We start from the raw sequence: 13,365 nt of genomic DNA, 5'->3' as shown, positions 1-13,365 counted from the left end.
AACATCACTAAAAAGCTTTAACTGGTCATTGCCTCATTGTTATTGGCCGGAGGCACCTGCCCACACACAATCATTGTGTTTTCCTAGATTACACTAATTTACAATATTTCTGACAAAATTTATTGGATAAACTTTCAGAAGAAGCAGTAGTGGATTGAATGGGCAACACAGTAACACATTGGGTGGTGTAACTGTCTCATAGCTCCCAGAACGTGAGTGTGATCCTGACCTCCAGTGCTGTCTCTTAAAAGTTTGCACGTTCTCTTGTGATCATGTGGGTTTCACCAGGTGCTCTGGTTTCCCCCCACAACCTGGTCAGTAGGTTAACTGGCCATAGTAAATTACCCCTGGTGTAGGTGACTTGTGGGGGAATCAAGGGTTGCTAATGAGCATGTATGACAGAAGAGTTTACAGGGAAATAAGTGGGTAATGGGAGCGCTTGCATAGACACAATGGGCTGAATGGTCTCCTTCTACATCATAAGGAAACATGAAATAAGTGTAGTTCTCTGCACGCCTGATGAGAACTGATTATTGCAACCGGTTTACATCTCACTTCTCTTTAGATCTGCCTTAGTTGTGCAACCCACCTAAGGAAAGAGATTTCTTGAATAAACTTAGGGTCCAACATTCCTCCAAAGTAATACTAGCAAAGAAGGTGCAGATCTGAGGAAATTCATTGCATGTTATGGAAAGTAGAAAAGTATTTATCTCTCAATTCATTTACATTGTGTAAACAATTAAATTAGTCAATCTTCAGAAAAATGTTATGCTTCAACAAAATCAGTGTTAAAATTAACAAAATCAAAATTAACTAAAAATGTAACATTGCCAATAATTTCTTGTTGCTAGAGCAACAAAAATTACTGACTAAAAGGAAAAAAATAAATAAAAGTATGGAATTAACAAACAGGAGAGGATTTACAAACACATCTAGCTTAATTCCATTGCATTACTACACTGGCTGACTGGTTCTGGTACAACCAGTTAAAACAGAATCCAAACAAATTTTGTGATAATCCAAAGATTTCCGCATGTCAGTGAAAATCCAAAAGACGGCAGTACCAGAAACCTGAAGTAAAAACAGAAAATACTAGAAACATTCAGCAGGTCAGGCAGAATCAGTCTGAAGGAAAAACAGAGTTCTGATAAAGGGTCTCTTACCTGAAATGTTAACTTTGCACCTCTTTCCGTGGATGCTGCCTGACCAGCTGAGTGTTTCCAGCATTTTCTCTTTTTATTCTGTGTGTCAGTAATGCACTTGGATGGAGTTAGAAACCTGTTCTTCTAATAGCAAGTTGGTAATGGCAGACCAGTTCAACTATATGTCTCAGTCAACTGTACTCTTGCCTCTAAATCAGAAGGTTGTGGATTCAAGTCCCAATCTGAAGGTTTGAGTACATAATCCAGGATGATAGCACAGTCTGCAGCACTGTGGGAGAGCTGCAGTATCAGAGGTGCCACCTTTTGTATGAAACCTTAAACCATATGGATGTTAAAGGTATCACCTGTAATTCAAACAGTAGGGGTTTCTTCTGGCACCTTGGCTGATATTTATCCCTCAACCAACATTAGTAGAGAAACAACTATCTGGTGGCTTGCTGTTTGTGAGGCCATATTGTGTGGAAATTGGTGATTATATCTTCTGTATTACAGCAATTCTTGTCTGTAATGTTAGATTAGGGTTCAGGTTGTTCTTCTTATTGTGTTTTTCCTTGTAGTTTTAGCTTTCTTTAGGCTTGTTTATATGTATGTATAATCATCCATTTGTCTGTAAACTTTTAGTAACCTGTAGAACATTTGGTTCTATACTTCTGTAGTTTCTTTGTCTGCAAAGCTGAAGTGTGACTCAGTCAGTACCTGTTAACATGTTTCTTATCTAAACCAGTTCAGACTGGTTTGCAGTATAAAAGGAAAACATGTGGTCAAGTTCCTTTGTTACTACTTGCCTTGCCTTGCCTGTTGGTACAGGCTGACCCTATTTGACCTGTACTATGATGAACATCTAATAAAACAGCTGTAACCATAAAATATTCACCTCATTCTTGACTTCTGAAGAACCTTCTGGACAACATCATCTCCACATCTAACAGTAAAAACTTTGAAGAGTCCTCAGGTTACACTTAATGCTTACTCTGTTTATCCTTCAGCAGAATGACAGAGGAATAACCTACACCCTTAGGACCAGTTTTGCAATCTCTTTACCAAATTATTCTGTAGAATCACAATCTTTCCCACATTTATTTCCTTCTGTGGTCTTCCTGAGGCACCCATGACCTTCAAGGCAAAAAGCGGTGTGGTTAGTTGGCCTGCTAACCCAATTCCATTGTAGACTAGCCTCCAGGATTTACATATTGTTTAGGTGGATTTTACTTATGACTTTGACACTGAGGCACACATCCTCCTGTTCTTCTGAGCTGCTGTCCTTGACAGCTGGAGCATACAGTGCAAAAGAAGACTCACTCCTTCATTGCTCCATCACAGCGATGGGAAGTGATGGGAGAGGAGGAGGGACCTGTCAGGCCAGCTTGATGTACTTCAGATTTGCAAGATCACAGTGCCTTCCCTGTGACTGCCACAGGACTTTAAGTGCTGTAGTAATGCACGGTTTTCAATTGGGTGGGGTCCCAACCATGGGCTCTTCCTGATTTGGTGTTTCTGCGCATTATTTATGAAACACTAACTTGTGGACTATTTGAAAGATGGTGCACTGTCAGGCAGAACTAACTCCCCTAGCTGCTTTTCCCAGCTGGGTTAGCCGTGGTGATCAGATGTTGTCATATCATTTATCAAGTTTATAGTTATGGATTTGCAAAGTCCTTAGGGAAGCAACAGTTCCATCCTGCCCTGGGCTGGCCTATTTGGTGACTCCAATCCCAAATCAGAACAGTTGGTTCTTGAGCCTCTGTAAGTTGGACCAAAATGCCAGGTACTGCAGGTCACTGGCTGCCTTTATTCAAGAAGACGGCAATCATCACCGACTCAGGATGACGAGGGAGGAGAAATAAGTACCGGCCTTGCCAGCAATGCCCACAGCCCAAGAAAGAATTTTTACAAACATTAATTAGCTTGACATTAAAGGTGCCTTTAGTGGAGAAATGTTGAGGCCCTCTTCATCATCGCAGGGGACTTCAATCAGGCCAACCTCAAGAGTGTGTTACCAAAATACTATCAGCACATCTCCTGCTCCACCAGGGGCGCCATCACCCTTGACCACTGCTATACAACCATCAAAGATGCCTTCCGAGCCACCCCTCGTCCTCACTTTGGGAAATCAGACCACCAGGCTGTGCTCCTTCTCCCTGCATACAAACAGAAACTGAAACGGGAGGATCTGGTACAGAGATTCGTGCAGTGCTGGTCTGAGGAAGCAGATGAGCTCCTACGTGACTGCTTTGAGACAGTGGACTGGTCCACGTTCAAAGACTCAGCTACCAGCCTTGATGAGTATATCACCACCATCATGGACTTTATCAGCAAGTGTGTGGAGGACTGTGTACCAAAGAAGACAATACGGGTGTTCCCAAACAGGAAACCATGGATGAACCGGGAAATCCACTCCCTACTGAAGGAGAGGACTGCTGCACACAAATCTGGTGATCCTGATCTGTACAAGAAATCAAGGTATGACCTTCGAAAAGCTATCAGGGATGCCAAGAGGCAATACCAACTCAAAATAGAGTCCCTGACCAGCCGCCAGTTATGGCAGGGCTTACATGCCATAACAGGCTACAAGATGAAGTCAGGCTGCATAGCTAACAGCAGCGCATCCCTTCCTGATGAACTTAACGCATTCTATGCGCGTCTTGAACAAAAGGGAAGTGGATTATCACCATCCACCCTGACAGCCACCAATGCAGCTGAACCTGTGATCACAGTGGAAGACGTAAGATCAGTCTTCCGGAGAGTGAACATGAGGAAAGCACCTGGTGCAGATGGTGTCCCGGGCCATGTGCTCAGATCTTGTGCTGATCAGCTGGCAGAAGTATTTGTGGACATATTCAACCTCTCCCTGCTTCAATCTCAGGTTCTCTCCTGTTTTAAGAAGACCACTATCATCCCGGTACCAAAGAAAAGCAAGGTAACATGCCTCAATGACTAACGACCTGTGGCTCTGACATCCACCATCATGAAGTGCTTTGAGAGGTTGGTCATGGCACGCATCAACTCCAGCCTACCAGACAACCTGGACCCATTGCAATTCGCCTATCGGCGAAACAGGTCAACAGTGGATGCCATCTCCCTGGCCCTACACTCAGCTCTGGAGCATCTGGACAGTAAAGACACCTACATTAGACTATTGTTTATTGACTGCAGATCTGCCTTCAATACAGTAATTCCAAGCAAGCTTGTCACCAAACTCCGAGACCCAGGACTCAACACCTCCCTCTGTAACTGTATCCTTGACTTTGTAACAAACAGACCGCAATTAGTGAGGATAGGCAGCAATACCTCCAGCACGATTATTCTCAACACTGGTGCCCCACAAGGCTGCATCCTCAGCCCTCTACTCTACTCCCTATACACACATGACTGTGTGGCCAGATTCTGCTCTAACTCCATCTATAAGTTTGCAGATGATACCACTGTTGGAGGCCGTATCTCAAACAGCGATGAGTCGGAGTACAGGAAGGAGATAGAGAGCTTAGTGGAATGGTGTCATGACAACAACGTTTCCCTCAATGTCAACAAAACTAGAGAGCTGGTCATTGACTTCAGGAAAGGGGGCGGTGTACATGTACCTGTCTACGTCAATGGTGCTGAGGTCGAGAGGGTTGAGAGCTTCAAGTTCCTGGGAGTGAACATCACCAACAGCCTGTCCTGGTCAAATCACGTAGATGCCATGGCCAAGAAAGCTCACCAGCACCTTTACTTCCTCAGGAGGCTAAAGAAATTTGGTTTGTCCCCTTTGACTCTCACCAACTTTTACCGATGCACCATAGAAAGCATCCTATCTGGATGTATCACGGCTTCGTATGGCAACTGCTCTGCCCAGGACCACAAGAAGCTGCAGAGAGTTGTGGACACAGCCCAGTGCATCACGGACACCAGCCTCCCCTCCTTGGACTCTGTCTTTACCTCTCACTGTCTTGGTGTAGCAGCCAGCATAATCAAAGACCCCACCCACCCGGGACATTCTCTCTTCTCTCCTCTTCCATAGGGTAGAAGATACAGGAGCCTGAGGGCATGTACCACCAGACTTAAGGACAGCTTCTACCCCACTGTGATGAGACTATTGAACGGTTCCCTTATGCAATGAGATGGACTATGACCTCACGATCTACCTTGTTGTGACCTTGCACCTTATTGCACTGCACTTTCTTTGTAGCTGTGACACTTTACTCTGTACTGTTACTGTTTTTACCTGTACTACACCAATGTACTTTATACTAACTGAATATAACTGTGCTGTGTAATGAATTGACCTATACGATTGGTTTGTAAGACAAGTTTTTCACTGTACCTCAGTACAAGTGACAATAATAAACCAATACAAATACCAATATTTAACACAGGACGTCACTCCCTGTGATCTGCAGTCCAGTCACTCCACACTCACTGTTGATGCTGGGCTAACGGGTGATAGAGTATTCACTTATTCCTGGCTTAAAGTACAATATATTAACCTCAAAAATAGATTCTAAAAATTATATTACTTCAAAATATTTCCCTCAGGAAAAAAAATGAATATAAAATGATGCTACCTAAATGAAACAAAAGAAGATCAGAAATAGAAGAAGGGATAGGCCACTCTGCCCCTCCTGTCTGCTGAGCCATTCATTGATCTCATGGACATGTTCCTGTGCCAGCCCTATTGCCCTTGATCCCCTAAACATCTGACAACTATCAGTCTGTTTCTTGAATGTTCTCACTGTCCTATGGATAGAGAATTCCAAAGATTCGCTGCCTCTGGATGAAGACATAGATAGGTTGGCTGAATTGGCAGACAAGTGGCCGATGAAGTTTAACACAGAGAGGCAAGAAGTGATATACTTTGGTGGAAAGCATAAGGACAGAGAATATAAACTAACTGGCGCTGTTCTTTCCACCATATATTATGGAATACAACGAAAAATTACTTTTCTGAATACAGCTCAGTATGATCATGCACCTGGAAAGGCTGGTATTCATTACTCATCCCTCAGTGCCCTTGAGAAGGAAGTCAAGGGGCCTTCTGAAATTGCTGAGAATAATTTGACAGAAATGAATGGCTTGCTCAGCCATTTTAGGGGTGGTTGAGAGTTAATAAAGTTTCCCCTGTAATGCAGTTAGAATCCTTTGATAAAAATGTAAAGAATGCAAGGGTCTTCTGGCTTCCCTCACTCATTCTTACATTCCCTTTCAGTCTTACTCTTGCACTTACATTCTCATACTCTCTTTCTTATACTCACTCTCACACATTCATTCATTCTCCTAACTTCTCACTTTCACTCTACCTATCATTCCAACATTCACTCTTTTACTCTTTTCACATTCACTCCTGGGTTACGCTTTCACACATTTTCACACACACATGCTTCTATCTCAGTAGTGGTGTTTGCAACCTTTGGATTTAGCTGACACTCTTAAGGCTGCAGGCTGCAAGCTTCAGCTGGTCACCTGACCTATCGCAATGTCAGAGGTACATGGGTAATTTGGAGTGAGAGGAGGAAGGATGATGTTCGGCTAACATAGAGATGTGCACACATGATGATATTGTGGCTGAAATAAATCTCAATGTCAGCAGCTCATCAATATTCTGTACCTGGAGTGTTGTGTGCAGTTTTGGTCTCCGTAGCTAAGAAAGGATATACTTGCCATAGAAGGAATGCAGTGAAGATTCACTGGACTGCTTCCAGGGATGGTGGATTTGCCATATGAGGAGAGATTGAATCAACTAGGCCTGTATTCTCTAGAGTTCAGAAGAATGAGGGATGATCATATTGAAATATATGAAATTCTGGGAGGATGTTTCCCCTTGCTGGAGATTCAAGAAGCAGGGATCATGGTCCTGGAGAAGGGGCTGGGTCATTTAGGACTGAGTTAAGAAGAACTTTCTTTACTCATAGGGTGGTGAATCTCTAGACTTATCCACTTTTGATGACAGTGGAGGCTTAGTCGTTGAGTTCATTCAAAACTCAGATGGATAGATTTCTGGATGTTAAGGGAATTAAGCGTTAAGGGCATAGTGCAGGAAAATGGAGTTGAGGTAAAATATCAACCATGATATTGAATGGTGGTGGAGTAGGCTCAAGGGAGCAGATGGCCTATTCCTTCTCCTAATTCTTAACACTTAAGAGGTCAGCTCCACAATGGGAGATATTTGATGGGCAGATGATGTCATTTGCCTAGCAATATGTACATCATCTAGAGGCCATCCAGGAGAGCGGTGACTTAATTGAAGTAAGGGGTCATGACAGGGTGGATGTGGAGAGATGTCTCCATGTGGGAGAATCTAGAACCAGGGATCACTGTTTAAAAATAAGAAATCATCCATTTAAGACAGAAATGAGGTGATTTTTTAAAATCTCGGGTGATCATGAGTCCTCAAAGGATGGTGGAAGCAGATTCTCTGATTATATTTAAGGCAGAGATAGACAGATGCTTGATAGGCAAGAGGCTGAAAGGTTACTGTAGATAGTAAGTAGAGGTTGCAATCAGATCAGCCATGAAACAAATAAAACTGCAGATGCTGGAATCTGAAGTTAAAACAGAAAACAAGCAACATCTATGGAAAGAGAAACCAATCAATGTTTCAGGTCAGCAACCCTTCCTCGTAACTGGGGAGAGAGTAAAGGGATTACAGTTTTCAAAGCAGAGCTCGAGGGAGGAGTGAGGCGTAAGACAAAGGCTACATGGAGAGATAGGTTGAGGCAGATTAGGTGATAAGGTACTGATTGCTAGCAAGACATTAAACCAAGGGACAAAATCATGATAATGGGAAATGATCATCCATGATCTTACTAAAAGCCAGTCAAGGTTTGAGAGGCCGAGTGGTCTACTCCAAATCCTAATTTGTGTATTTCTATGTTTGTATGTCCCAGAAAAATGGAAATTAGCTGCAGAAATTTTCCAGTTGTAGGTAGCTATGTTCATAATCAAATCATCAGAACCCTGGGAACTTCCATAGATTACTAAAGACCTGGGAAAATCCAGGGATTTCCTATGTATGTACAATGAACAGAAAAATATCTTCCATTTTCATGAGGCTACTTCTCCTTTAGTGACTGTAATGTCCTTAATGTGGAAGATCCAACTGATGGGAATCAGAATGTAAAAGGAACAAGCATCGATAACAGCTCAGTCATACTTTAGGAATGTCAAATGAGGCACTTTAGTTTCCCAAGCATCCTATGAATTTTTATGTCAAGACACACAAGCCTATCGTATAATTAATTTGGCTGCAGTTTGCTAGGTGTGACCCCTGCACAGATATTCCTTAAAACTTTCCTGACTGAAAACAGCTGTTAGATCCCTTGCAGAGTAAAAACAGAAATTGAATCCGTGGCGGCTTAAGATGCCCAGATAGCTTTTGTCCGTTTATCCTCAAGGGAGGGAAAAAATTAATTAAAACAAAATTTTGCTTCCGATAGTTGAGCTACTTCTAACTCATGTACTTCAGTTGCTGGCTGTTTGAAATGTTAGGGGTTTCTGTCAATTGTAGTGAAAACTGAGACAACATGTCCAAGATTACAGATAGGAATTTAGACAAGAATGAGCGGTGCTGGACATGCACACACACTCACTCAGTCACACACTGACACACACTCTTATCCATCTATCCGTCTCTCTCTCTCACACCCTCTCTCTCTCACACACGTTTTGACACTTTTTCTTACATACACACTCACACATGCATACACTTACATACACATTCTCACACATACTGACAAATCTCTCATTCACATAACTCAAATGCACACAATCTCTCTCACACTATCTCACACACGCGCACACACGCACTTACACATTGCACCTCTCTCTCTGTCTCACATGTACGCGCACTCACTCATGCACATGCATTCACATTCTGACTCTTTCACTCACACACTCTCTCACACACATACTTACACTGACTCTTTCTCTCTCTTTCATATGGATGCTCATTCATGCATATGCACTCTGTCACTTTCTCTCCCACAAACATAAACACACACTCTGCGACACATTCTGTCATACACATACACACATTCAAACTCCCTCACACATTCTCCCCACATAGACATGCAACACACACACACCTCTCACAAACACATGCATACACAAACTCTCTCAAACATGCTTTCTCACTCTCACACACACACAGATGTGTGCGTAAATTCACTCTCTCTCATACACACACATACACACACATTCCTGTACAGTCTTTGTATTAATGATTTGATGCTTATACATACAGTAAAAATTAAATCAAACCACATTAAAGGGTGAATACCAGCTGATGGTGAACGACAAACCCTTCAAAGGATTCAGTCCTGATTCCTAACAGGTTTATTAATGTGAGGGAATAGAGAGGGAATGAATTTGCACCCAGCCACATTGTAGGAACAATCTGATTGTTGTTATGCTGATTAAAACATAAATATTGACCAGGACTTTAGGAGAGTCCTCTGCCCTTCTTTGAAATGTTATTAGGGGATCTTTTACATCTATTTGATTTAACATCTCATTTGAATGATAGAACATTTGATTGGCACTGCACTGGATTATCAGCCTGAACAATGTACTCAGGTCTCTGGAGTAAAACCTGAGCCATAGCCATTTGGTTCTGAGGAAAGGTCGCTATTACTAAGCCACAGCCAGGTTTCTGACCTGGTTGGAGGGTATATATTCTCTTGCATTTGAATTTGGAAATACTTTCCAGTTATGTTAGTAAAAGTTTGAAATTAAAAATCTGAGGCCTTCTCCACTTATGTATAATCTCGCTGTGTAACAATGAAGGCATGGAGAGGTGGACAGAATTATAAAAACTAATATTTGCAGAGTCCTGAGAAACATAATGAAAATAAGGTGAGGCTCCCATTCACCTTGTGCCTCACTGAGGAACACAGTGAGATTAGATCCTGCAGAACACACATCCTGCTGGCGGGAGATTAGGAATTTCTCAATTTTCTTTTTCAATTGAAGTCAATATCAGATAGGGTGTAAAATGGTCTGTAATTTAATATTTCTCATTTAAAGCTATCACCTATAAACAACATGATCCACTTCCATGCCTTCTTCTGTATGTACACACACAGACAATATTAGTGACTAAATACTGTTCCATAATAAATGGCTGTTATTACTACGATTTTTCCTTTTGCTTTGGTTTTGAGAGAAACCGATTTCTTATTCAATCATGAGATACATGAGAAACCTCAATCAAAATTCTTTGTGGTCATTCAAGGAATGACTTTTTAAAAAAAAATTAACCTTGTGAGAGAGTAAGGGCAATTGGTATCATCACGGCATCATGTGGCACTGATGCATTGACATCAAAATAAGTTGTTTTATCCTATGATTTAACTAATGTGTTTCTGATCTCACTAGTTTAGAAAAGTAAATGGATGACCCTAGGTGGCACAGCCCCCTTTACACCAGGGGGTTCCATATTAGCTGTAACATTCAGTTGATTTAAGTGGGTCAGCTGCTGCAGCTGATCTCTAGCTGGGATAATACAGTTACCCTCAGTGTTGCAGGCTGGGAAACAGAGGCATCTCCTGAGCTTCCTGCTGTTGTTCTTTACATAGATTTCACACCTCAGAAACAGCCTGCTTGGACCATCTGGCCCACGCCAGTGTTGCTCAGGAGCTTCATCACAGAATAACTACTGCATGAAAGGAGCCTACACGGCTCGACCTAAGAGCAATCCAGCTTTTCCTGCTCCTCCGTCCAGTCCCTGCAGTCAGCAAATTCTTTCAGATATTTATCCAGCTCCCTTCTGAATGCTACAATTGGATCTGCCTCCACCACTGCCCCTGGCAGTGCATTCCTGACCACATCCACTTTAAAACCATGAAAAAGTATAGTGAGAGTAGAAAGAGAAAAACTGTTCCCATAGGCAGGTAGGCAAACAACTAGGGAATTTAAAGTAAAGGTGTCTGGTAAAAGAATAAAAAGTATCAAGGATTTTTAAATTATATCACTTACTGTATAAAATAATTTTTCCTTGATACTCTTGGCTCTTTAATCAATCACCTTTATTGTACATTTCCTAGTTCTTAAACTGTCTGCCAATGGGAACAGTTTCTCTCTATCTGCTCTGACTATCCCCTAACTGATTTTAATTATATTTCCTTCCAACCTCCTATGTTCTAGGGAGACCAAGGCCTACTTTTCCATCTATTCACTTAACTGAAGTCCCTGATCCCTGGAATCATTCCAGAAAATCTCTACTGCACTCTCTCTAAAGCCTTCACCTCCTTCCTGAAGTGTGAAACTCAGTACTGCTCACAATACTCCAGTTGCAGACCAACCAGTGTTATATAAAGGTTAGTCCTGACTTTCTTCTTCTTGTACTCTGTACCTCTATTTATAAAGCCCAGGATTCCATATGACTTTTTACCCACTTTCTGAACCTGCCCTGCCACTTCCAACAGACCATGCGCAGATTCCTTCTATCAAAATGTAACACGGTGCACTTTTCAGCATCTAATTTCATCTTTCTGCCCATTCCTGTACACCCATGTCCAAATCATTAAAATATATTTTTAAAAAGCGGTGGTTCTCGTACTGGCCCCTAGCGAACTGCACTGTATACTACCTTCCAGTCTGTAAACAATCTCTCACTGATGCTTTCTATTTCCCGTTGCTTAGCCAAGTTTCTATCCATGTTGCTACATGCTCTTTTTTTCCTTGCCTTTTAGTCTTGATGGTGCCTATTATGTGGCATTTTATGAAATATCTTTTGGAGTTCATCTTTACTACATCAATAATACTTCTCTCATCGAATCTCTTACCTATCAAAGAACTCTATAAAGTTAGTTGGAAGTAATTTTCCAAATTTCTTCCAATCCAACAGGCTACAGATCCTCCCCAGGTTATGGCAGGGTTCCCTTCCTGTGAACAGTTCATAACCAGAACAGATCGCAAGTCAAAAGTGGGGCAACAAACCTAGTTCCCACACAGCAGAAGATGCCTGGTGCCCTGCAGCAGCCAGCAAATCCATAGCTCCAGTCTCCCAAATGCCTGTTTGGACGTATGGGCTGTACATACGTCTGACATTTGTAAGCTGAGGAGGACTTGCATACCCTTTTAGACATGCGCTCAGGTATAAAATTAATATTTTCCCAGACCACGTCCAATCTGAACCCAGCCCAAGGCTGAGGACTTATAACTGAATACATTGAATCCCTGCCACATATCGTCAGTTGCTGTTGGGCTGAAGAGCCTGGCTCTGGCCTCCATTCCCTTGTGTCATGTGATGACATGGATTCTACTTAACTGCTTCTCTGCATGTGGGTGGAACAGTGGCTCAGCAGCGTGGCTGCCAGTGACACAGGTGTGATCATGACCTCAGGTAGTGTCTGTGTGAAGTTTGCACATTCCCTTCTGAACTCACAAGTGTCCTCGATGACCAATCTATCAAATAATTTTAAAGGCCTCCATCGATTCATTTTTCGGTTTAAGACTGGACACTCCAGGAGTTAAAGAATTAAAGAATAACCTAAGAGAAATGAGAAAGGGGCACAAAGACAGTGGTGGATCATCCAATCAGGTCACAAAGAGTCTGCTCATTTTGTGGTAGTGTGGGGAGGTAGAATGCCATGATGATGCATGGGTAGCGGATGGTGTGATCTAGAACAAGGGGTTACAGTGATAGGATATGGGGAAAGACACTTAGGACTGAGATGATGAGAAATTTCTTCACCAGGGTATTGGTATTGGTATTGGTTTATTATTGTCACTTGTACTGAGGTACAGTGAAAAGCTTGTCTTACAAACCGATCATACAGGTCAATTCATTACACAGTGCAGTTACACTAAGTCAGTACAGAGTCCATTGATGTAGTACAGGTAAAAACAATAACAGTACAGAGTAAAGTGTCACAGTTACAAAGAAAGTGCAGTGCAATAAGGTGCAAGGTCACAACAAGGTAGATCGTGAGGTCATAGTCCATCTCATTGTATATAAGGGAACTGTTCAATAGTCTCATCACAGTGGGGTAGAAGCTGTCCTTAAGTCTGGTGGTACGTGCCTTCAGGCTCCTGTATCTTCTACCCTATGGAAGAGGAGAGAAGAGAGAATGTCCCGGGTGGGTGGGGTCTTTGATTATGCAGGCTGCTTCACCAAGACAGCGAGAGGTAAAGACAGAATCCAAGGAGGGGAGGCTGGTGTCCGTGATGCGCTGGGCTGTGTCCACAACTCTCTGCAGCTTCTTGTGGTCCTGGGCAGAGCAGTTGC

The sequence above is a fragment of the Pristis pectinata genome, chromosome 4 (assembly GCF_009764475.1).
Source record: "Pristis pectinata isolate sPriPec2 chromosome 4, sPriPec2.1.pri, whole genome shotgun sequence".
In the NCBI taxonomy this organism is placed as follows: domain Eukaryota; kingdom Metazoa; phylum Chordata; class Chondrichthyes; order Rhinopristiformes; family Pristidae; genus Pristis; species Pristis pectinata.
This window is presented reverse-complemented; position numbering follows the sequence as displayed.